The sequence below is a fragment of the Dipodomys merriami genome, unplaced genomic scaffold, assembly GCF_024711535.1.
Source record: "Dipodomys merriami isolate MVZ:Mamm:240054 unplaced genomic scaffold, mDipMer1.0.p SCAF_167, whole genome shotgun sequence".
Classification (NCBI taxonomy): Eukaryota; Metazoa; Chordata; class Mammalia; order Rodentia; family Heteromyidae; genus Dipodomys; species Dipodomys merriami.
Window position 1 is genome coordinate 1,126,394 of NW_027203015.1, and position 9,255 is coordinate 1,135,648.

The window sequence follows — 9,255 nt, forward strand, 5'->3', positions numbered from 1 at the left end:
CAAACAAGATTCATTTCTGGGAGGCCAACCTGGTTCAATATACTCAAATCAATTAATTTTATTCAGCACATCATCAGAAGCAAGAATAAGAACAACATGGTTATCTCAATAGGTGCAGAAAAAGCATTCAACGACATCCAACACCCCTTTATGATGAAGGTTTTGGAAAAACTAGGAATCCATGGGACATTCTTCAATACAATAAAGGCTGTATATGACAAACCTTCAGCCAGCATTATAATTAATGGTGAAAAACTAAAGACATTTCCTCTTAACTCAGGAAAAAACATGGATGTCCACTCTCTCCACTACTCTTCAATCTAGTAATAGAATGCCTAGCTACAGCAATAAGGCAAGATGCAAACCTAAAGGGGATCCAAATAGGGAAAGAAGAATAAAACTCTCCCTCTTTGCAGATGACATGATCTTGTATTTAAAGAATCCCATAGGCTCCAGTCCCAAATTACTCAAGCTGATTCAACACTTTGGCAAAATAGCAGGGTATAAAATTAACCCCCCAAAATCAATGGCTTTTCTGTATGCCAACATTCAGAAAAGTGTGGCTGAAATTAGGAAAGCAACTCCATTTGTAATAGCCCCACAAAAAATAAAATACCTAGGAATTAACTTCACCAAAGAAGTGAAGGAACTCTATGATGAAAACTTTAAAATCTTGAAAAAAGAAATCAAACCAGACCTTAGAAAATGGCAAAACCTTCCATGCTCCTGGATTCTAAAGTTTTACATCGTGAAATGGCCATACTTCCCAAGGCTATCTACAAATTCAATGTGATACCTATCAAAATTCCAACCTCATTCTTCAAGAAATAGAACAGGCAATCCAAAAATTATTATGGAACAAGAAAAGAACTCGAATAGCAAAAACGCTGCTCAATGGAAGGAACACTGCTGGAGAAATATCAATACCAAATTTCAAACTCTACTATAAAACCATAATAATCAAAACTGCTTGGTACTGGCATAAGAACAGAGCTCAGGACAATGGAATAGAATTGAAAACCCAGAAATGAACCTACAGACCTATAACCATCTAACCTTCGATAAGGAAGCTAAAAAAATAGAATGGAAGAAAGACAGCCTCTTCAGTAAATGGTGCTGGCAAAATTGGTTAACTACTTGTAGAAAACTTAAGCTAGATCCTTATCTATCAGCCTGCACCAGAATCAAATCCAAATGGATCAAAGAACTCAGAGTCAAAGCAGACACTCTGAAAACATTACAGATGGAATAGGAGAAACCCTAGGCCTCCTTGGCTCAGGCTGAAATTTTCTTAATAGAGACCCGGAAACACAACAAATCAAAAAAAGGTTGGACAAATGGGATTGCATGAAGTTGCAGAGCTTCTGCATGGCAAAAGACATAGCTAGCAAGATCAATAGAAAGCCCACGATTTGGGAGAAGATCTTCACTAACCATACAACAGACAAGAGTCTCATATCTAAAATATACTTGGAACTCAAAAAATTAAATCCCCCAACAACAAATCCTCAAAGAAACAACTGCACATTAAATAAGTGGGCTAAAGACTTAAAGAGAAACTTCTCTGAAGAGGAAAGAAGGATGGCCGATAGACACATGAAGAAATGCTCAACCTCACTAGCCATGAAAATATGCAAATCAAAACAATATTGAGATACCACCTCATTCCAGTTATAATGGCAAAATTCAAGAACTCTAACAACAACAAATGCTGGAAGGAATGTGGACAGAAGAGAACCTTACTTCTTTGTTGGTGGGAGTGTAAACTTGTTCAACCACTTTGGAAAGCAGTATGGAGGTTCCTCAAAAAACTTCACTTAGAGCTCCCCTACGACCCAGCTATCCCACTTTTGGGCATTTACCCAAGTGTTTACAAACAAGACCACACTAAAGCTACCACCACAACTATGTTAATTGCAGCCTTATTTACCATAGCTAAGATATGGATCCAACCCAGATGCCCCTCTGCAGAGGAATTGACCAAGAAAATGTGGTATATATACACAATGGAATTCTATACCTTCATCAGAAAGAATGACTTTGACTCATTTGTTAGGAAATGGAAAGACTTGGAATTAATTCTATTAAGTGAAGTAAGCCAGGCCCAAAGAAACATAGGTTCCATCGTTTCCCTTATTTACAATATCTAGTATATGTATGAGTCAAGCAGAAAATGTCAAATAATGTGATGTTAGGAAAATGAACCCTTAGATATGTATTTTAATGTTGTTTTTCTTTAATGAATTTGTTTTTATCGTATTTATAAGATTATTTCTTTGTTGCTTTGTGTGTCCCTCCATGACAGTTTAACCCCTGCTTTCAGTATATTTGATGTCGGTATAATTTGTGGATGAGATGGGGAAAAAAAAAAGTCGTTTAAGGGTACAGGTGGACCTGTTGCAACAATGAGAAGTACAAGTTGTTAGGTCGAAAACGAACTTTTCAACTTTGGTTCGGGGTGGGGGGGGGTGGGAAGATTGTCTGGGGGCATTGGGCGGAGGCTGGGTAGGGATGTGAATGGTAAACAAAGGAGGCTGCAATGCTTGATAAGAAATGTACTCATTATATTGCCCATGTAATTGTACCCCCTCTGTACAGTATGTTCACAAAAAATAAAAATTAAAATTAAAAAAAAGAAATAAAAAAAAGAAAATTGGAACAACAAAAGCTAAATTTAAGAAGTGAAACACTTAAAAATTATGTAGGTTTAAAGAAATACCGAGAAAAAAAATTATAGCATGAGAGGAGGGGAGGGATAGAAAGAAACATGAAAGCAAAAAAATAAAACATTAAAATTAATTACATGGTAATTATGTAGGTAAAAAGTGATGATACTTCTTTTAAAGAAGTTAAGCCTAAGAGGATGTGAATTTAGTAATAAATTTCTGGTTTAAGTATGTACACAATAGGGAATAAGCTCTAATAATTGATGACAGGTATATATCTTGGGATGAGCACAACAGCAATTAAGTCATGCAAAAAAAAAGAGAGAAAAAAGTTAAAAGAATAAAAAAGGACCAAAAGCTCAAAAGAGATTAAACACACACACACACACACACACACACACACACACACACACACACACACACACACACACACACACACACTCCAAAATTAAAAATTATGAGAAAAATAGGTTAACAGAAAACACTTTAAAAAAATTAAAAATTTAAGAAAAGTTTCAAAAAAGAGTTCCTTGATTTTTTTGTTTTTTTTGGAGGGTGAATGGGAAGACCCTGTATCACCCTGTGTCCCTAACGAGTCTCTTGGTAGAGTCTCTGGTCTGCTTTTGGTGTTTGGTTTTCCAATTGCTTGATTGGTTTCTTGTCTCTTTGGGCAGGAAGAATCTGCTATGTGTTAGGCATGTTTTTTGATCCTCCTCCCAGGCTAGTTCAGTGGGAGGGAGATCTGCTTGGAGTAACACAAAAGGGGAAGATGGCTGTTTCCTCTAGTTTGGAGATGCTGTGATGAGGCTTGGTTCTGGGTAGGGTTGAGGTCTTTCAGCAACCAGTAGTTTTCCCTGAGGGGCTAATTCCTGACACACTCACAGAGCCCAGCTTTGAGCTTTTCTCGGGGTTTATGTTTACTGAATTTCAATTGTTTGTCTAGGCTGTTGTAGGGAGAGGCAGTCTCTGGCTATGATTACCTGGTGAAGAAAGTCACTACTCTGTGGGTGGAGTTTTTCTGCCTGGGTTGAATGACTTTCTCCTGAGTGGAACTGACATCATAACTGACATCATAACTGTCCTCATAAACCTATTGTGTGATCGTGGTATTTCCCCTGCCAGGTAAGTATGGGAAGGGATGGAAAGGGGAAACAAATGAAAAGGCTACAATGCTTGATAAGTAATGTACTCATTTTCTTGCACCTGTAATTGTAACCCCCTGTACAGTATTTTCACAATTAAAAATTAAAATCTATTGTGACCTATTGTTACATGGTAAACCTATTGTGACCTCATCACCATTATAGCATCACCAACTAAGTATAAAATCAAAATATTATTATAACTCGATATGGTGACATCATATTGCCATTGTGATATCACTGTTCCATTGGGTTTTCAAACCAATGATCACCTCATTACATTTTACAAAACTCGTGGCCTTTGAGCCTATTAACTTGTGAACTTGCACACTTATGATGCATAAAAGACAAGACAATCCAATGAGGCACATTGAAGATAACTTTATTTACACTAGAAATGGGCCTCCATTTACCTTGTCCTGGACTGTACACTTAGTGACAGCCTAACCCCAACCACCAAACATCATAGGCATAGTTAATTGGTTTGCAAAACACCAACCCCCCAAATTATCATCTCCACGCTCCAAACTTCAATAGGTAAGACTTTTTACTTTTCCCTTATTCCCTCCTTCTTTATAGAGTTTTCCTTCATTTCCCTTTTTCCCTTCCATCACTTCCTTCTTCTCTTTAGGACTCTCCATTACACTTCTCTGGATTGGTGGCCAATTGTCTTCCTTCCCCTCCTGCTTTCCCTCAAATTCCTCTTCTCCCACGTCTTTCCCCTCCTGCTGTCTCACCACTTCCTTCCTTGCAGGTCATTCCTTGATTTTCTCCAATTCAATTGCTCTGACCATGCAGCCTATATATAGGTTGAACCCCTCCATCACTCCAGTGGGTTTCCTACCTAACAATTTTCCACCATTACTTCACAAACTGCCTATTCCCCAATCAATTCTTCACAGTACGTTATGTGTGGATGACATCCTATCCCCTCCAGCAGCATGCCCTTCTCACTTGTGTGGCATGCCACATGCACTCCAGTGGCCAGGTCATGGGGTAACATTGATTAGTGTGCCCTGCTCATTATTAGGACCATGCTCCTTCATATATCCCCCAATGTTTTTCATGTCCAGTCAAATCCTTGATTCCTTCTAACCAAATCCTAAGAATTCCCTTCTCTCCACCCAATGAACAGGCTTAAAAGGTAAATTTAATAGAAAAAAAGGTAAATTATAGAAACAGACTAGTTAGCACTAATTAACTCTGTCTTATCCTTAACAGTCTATCTTGCAGCCTTCTCTGTATATTGGTCCACTACCTATTCCACTTGAGACTGATGGATCCAATGCTGTTTTCGTGCTAATTCAGTAGTCGACAGTGAAGTTAGCACCACCAAATAAGGTCTTTGCCACTTCAGTTCCAATTCAGGAGCATGATGAATTTTTACCCACACTAGCTGTCCAGGCAAGAAAGAGTGGGTGGAGTTTCTTATTTTTTTTCAACTCCATTTCTTAGTTTATTTCACTTATCTGGGGTCTAGTTTTTTAATTTATTTGTGAAATGAGACTTGCTATAGAATAAACTAAACTACTATCCTCAAAGAAAATTTCCTTCCCACTGGATTTAATTCCTTTTTTATATTCGTAACTTTTATTTTCATCCTGTTTATTTTTAAACACTTTTTATTATTATTATATTTAAATAGTTGTACAAAAAAGTTACCATTCTACAAAAGAGTACACAAATACAAGGTGTCTGAAAACATTGTCACCCATTCCTCCTAACCCTTCCCATTCTCACATTTTTTGTAAATTTGAGATAGGTGATTACATATATTTCACATATTTCACAGTATTGTGGAATTGTGATACTTAGTTAAAGTCACAAACACATTTTAACCTTGACAAGGCAAATTATTGTTATCATATTCCAAAGTTTGTTAATTCTATGAGCTTTTACATTCCAAATTATTTTTCCCACCTCAGGTGATATTTACATTTTTTCCCTTTTGCTTAATGTAGGCTATTCCCTCTTGCCCTCTCCCCCTCTCGTTCATCTCTTTCCATCACTGTGTTTGGGTTGCTTAGTTATTTTTCTTCTATGTCCAGTACAGCTGATGGGCCCCTTTGTTGTATTTTGTTCCATTTTCCACTTATTGTGTTCCTCCTCCTGGCTTCCCTCCATTGCGTGAAAATTTCTGCTGACTGCATAGTCAAGAACATGGAGACATTAATGGTGATACAACAAAATGAGTGGCTGTCCATTGTTTCTCGAGTCCTGTTTACTTTGTCATACCTTCTTGCATTTTGGCTTTAGCATCCACGTACAAGGTAGACCCTATGCCGTTTGTCTCATTGTTCTTGGCTTATCTCACTCAAATAATTTTGTCTACTTCCATCCATTTCCCTGCAAGTACCTTCATATTGTCCTTTCTAAAGGATACATGATTTTCCATTGTATATAGGTTCCACATTTTTTTGGATCCACTAATCAATTGTGGCTTTTCTGTGTTTTTTCCAAATCTTGGCTATTGTAAACAGTGCTGCAGCAATCATAGAGGTGTGTATGTCTATGTACACTGGATCCTGTTGTTCAGAGTAGATGCTTAGGAGTGGTATGACCAGTTCATTGGACAGGTCAATATTTAGGTTTTGTAAGTACCTCCAGACTGCTTTCCAAAGTGGTGTTATTAGTATACATTCCCACTAGCAATGTAGTAATGTTTCTTTCTTTGTATCCCTTCCAGCATTTGTCATTGGCTGAATTTAGGATGTGGGCCATTCTGATTGGGGTAAGGTGGTATCTCAGAGTTGTTTTTATTTGCATTTCCCTTACAGCCAGGGATGATGAACATTTCCTCATGTATTTCTTTGCCGTTTTTATCTCTTCTTCTAATAAGTCTCTCTTTAGCTTACTTGACCATTTCAAGATTGGTTTTTTAGGTTTGTGAAGGGTTAGTTTCTTGACTTCACCATATATAATATAATGGATATTATAATATAATGGATATTAGACACTTGTCTGTTATATTGCTGGTAAATATTTTTTCCCATTTCTTCCCATTTCCTGGTAATCTCTATGATTCTTTTTTTTTAGGCTTTTATAGTTTTCATGAAACAGACCTTCTATATCTTTAGTTAGGTTAACTCCTAGACACTTTTTATTTTGAGGTTATTGTAAATTGGGCTGTTATTTGATTTCCCTTTCTATTTGTACATTGTTACTATACAGAAAGGCGATTGGTTTCTGTGGGTTAATTTTGTATCCAGCTACTTTACCAAATTGGCTTATAAGCTCTAAGAGTTTGGGGATGGAGCTTTAGGGATCTGTTATTTATAAAATAATGACAGCTGCAAAAAGAGATAGTTTATCTTCCTCTCCTATGTGGATCCATTTAATGTCTTTCTTTTGCCTTATTGCTCTGTCTATTAATTCCAGAACTATATTGAAGAAGTGTGGATAGAGTGGGCATCCTTGCCTTGTTCCTGTTTTTAGGGTAACTGGTTGTATTTTTTCCCTATTAAGTATAATATTGGCCTTCGATGTGCCATGTAAGGCTTTTATTATATTATGAAATTTTCCTTCTATTCCTATTATTTCCATAGCGTTTAACATAAATGAGTGCTGAATTTCCTCAAAAGTCTTTTCTGCATCAATGGAGATAATCATGTGGCTTTTGACCTTGGATCTGTTGATGTGATGGACTAGATTTATTGACTTACATATGTTAAACCATCCCTACATCTTTGGAATGAAACCCACTTGGTCATAATGTATCATTTTTTTGAAACGTTTCTGGATTCTGATGGTTGCAATTTTATTGAGGAGCTTTGTATCTGTCTTAATCAAACAGATTGGTGTGTAGTTCTTTTTTTGTTGGGTCTTTGCCTGGTTTGAAGATGAATGTGATATCGGCTTCATAGAATGAGATTGGGATTACTCCCTCTGTTTCTATTTCTCTGAAGAGCTTGAGGTCTTATAGAATTCTGTAGTGAATCCATCAGGTCCTGGGCTTTTCTTGTTGGAAGATTTCCGGTTACTTCTACTATCTCACCGTAGGGAAATTAACATGTTTAATTGATTTCTTTCTTCTTGGTTCTGTTTGGGCAATTTGTATTTCTTATTTTTCAGGGAGAAAAAAAGTTGATTAACTGAACTGCTGCCCACACCATGTATGGTGGAGAAGCATGGCTTAAAAGGAAGGGGGCGACCCACCTCTGCGCCAGAACTTATCTAGGCTAGGGAAAGGAAGAAGTTGGCCAGGTGGGGAAAAGGGTGGACACACTGGATCTCGATGTGACCTCAGGGTCTGGGACCCTCCTAAGGTCAGATGGGAGGTTTGTGACCAGAGGTGGCCCAGGATGTGATCTAGCAGGAGGAGAAGGTGACTGCTTCCAGTCTGCTAGTTACCTATGTAACAGATATTGGGTGGAAACTTAGCCAAGAAAGAGGGAGGTGCTCCTGTTCAGACCTTACATTCCAGCCTTCTGATAATTATTAAAAAAAAAAGGTGAAGATTCTCTCTGGCTATTTCCTGCTTGCAAGGGGTATCAACAGTAGGGGTAAAAGGTTAAAATGAGATCCCCTCTGAGAGAAAGCAGCAGGCAACAGCTGTCACTTGGGCAATGAGTCCTTTGATGAAGTCTGGAAGAAGCAAGTCTGTTGGACGAAGTATGGAGAAGTCTCACGAGGCATTGAGGGACTGAAAAAATACTGTAGAGCAAATAAAGGGCAAGAGGAAGGACTTGGGGCTGAAAATGTTGGTAGAAATATCCCTAGCTACTTCTGACATCTGGCGAATAGGTAGAGAAGAAATCAAGTGACAAAGGCAAGAATATAAATTCCTGTCCAAAGAAAGGTAGACAGGTATGGTCATTAGATGGGAAGTCTTCTTACTTCTCTTAACCTCCCTGCTCTGGTTACTTTTGAAATTGCAGCCACAAAGTGGCTGATGTGGTATCATGTCCTCTTACTCGTTTCCATGTTCCTTTGTTCTGCAGACTGGCTGAGTCTAAGTGTCATTGGTAGGAAGTTTTTTGCCAGTTGATATTAAAGGAGGTTTGAACTTTATTACTGGGCACTATCCCTGAGCACTTCTGCTCAAGGCTAGCACTCTACCACTTTGAGTTATAGAAACTCTTGCAGTGTTTTCTGGTTGGAGATAAGAGGTCAGTCCAAGCTTCCAGCCTGGCTTTTTGCAGGTTAGTTGGGAGATGGAGTCTTAGGGATTTTTCAGCCCAGGCTGGATTTGAATTGCAACTTTTGTCACGAAAATCCTTTGTTATTTCCAATTAAAGCAACAAGGAGATCAAATAGAATAAGTAGAGCCTACCTGGTCCTTATCAAGAATTGAACAAATATTCTGCAATGACACAATGGGCACAGTTATGCCCAATATTTTAGAATCACAGTCAGTACTAGCCTAAACAACACAAAACAAAAAAGGCAAAACAAATCCTAAAATTTTAGACAACAATGTTCAGACATCTTTGCTAACAAAGCACATC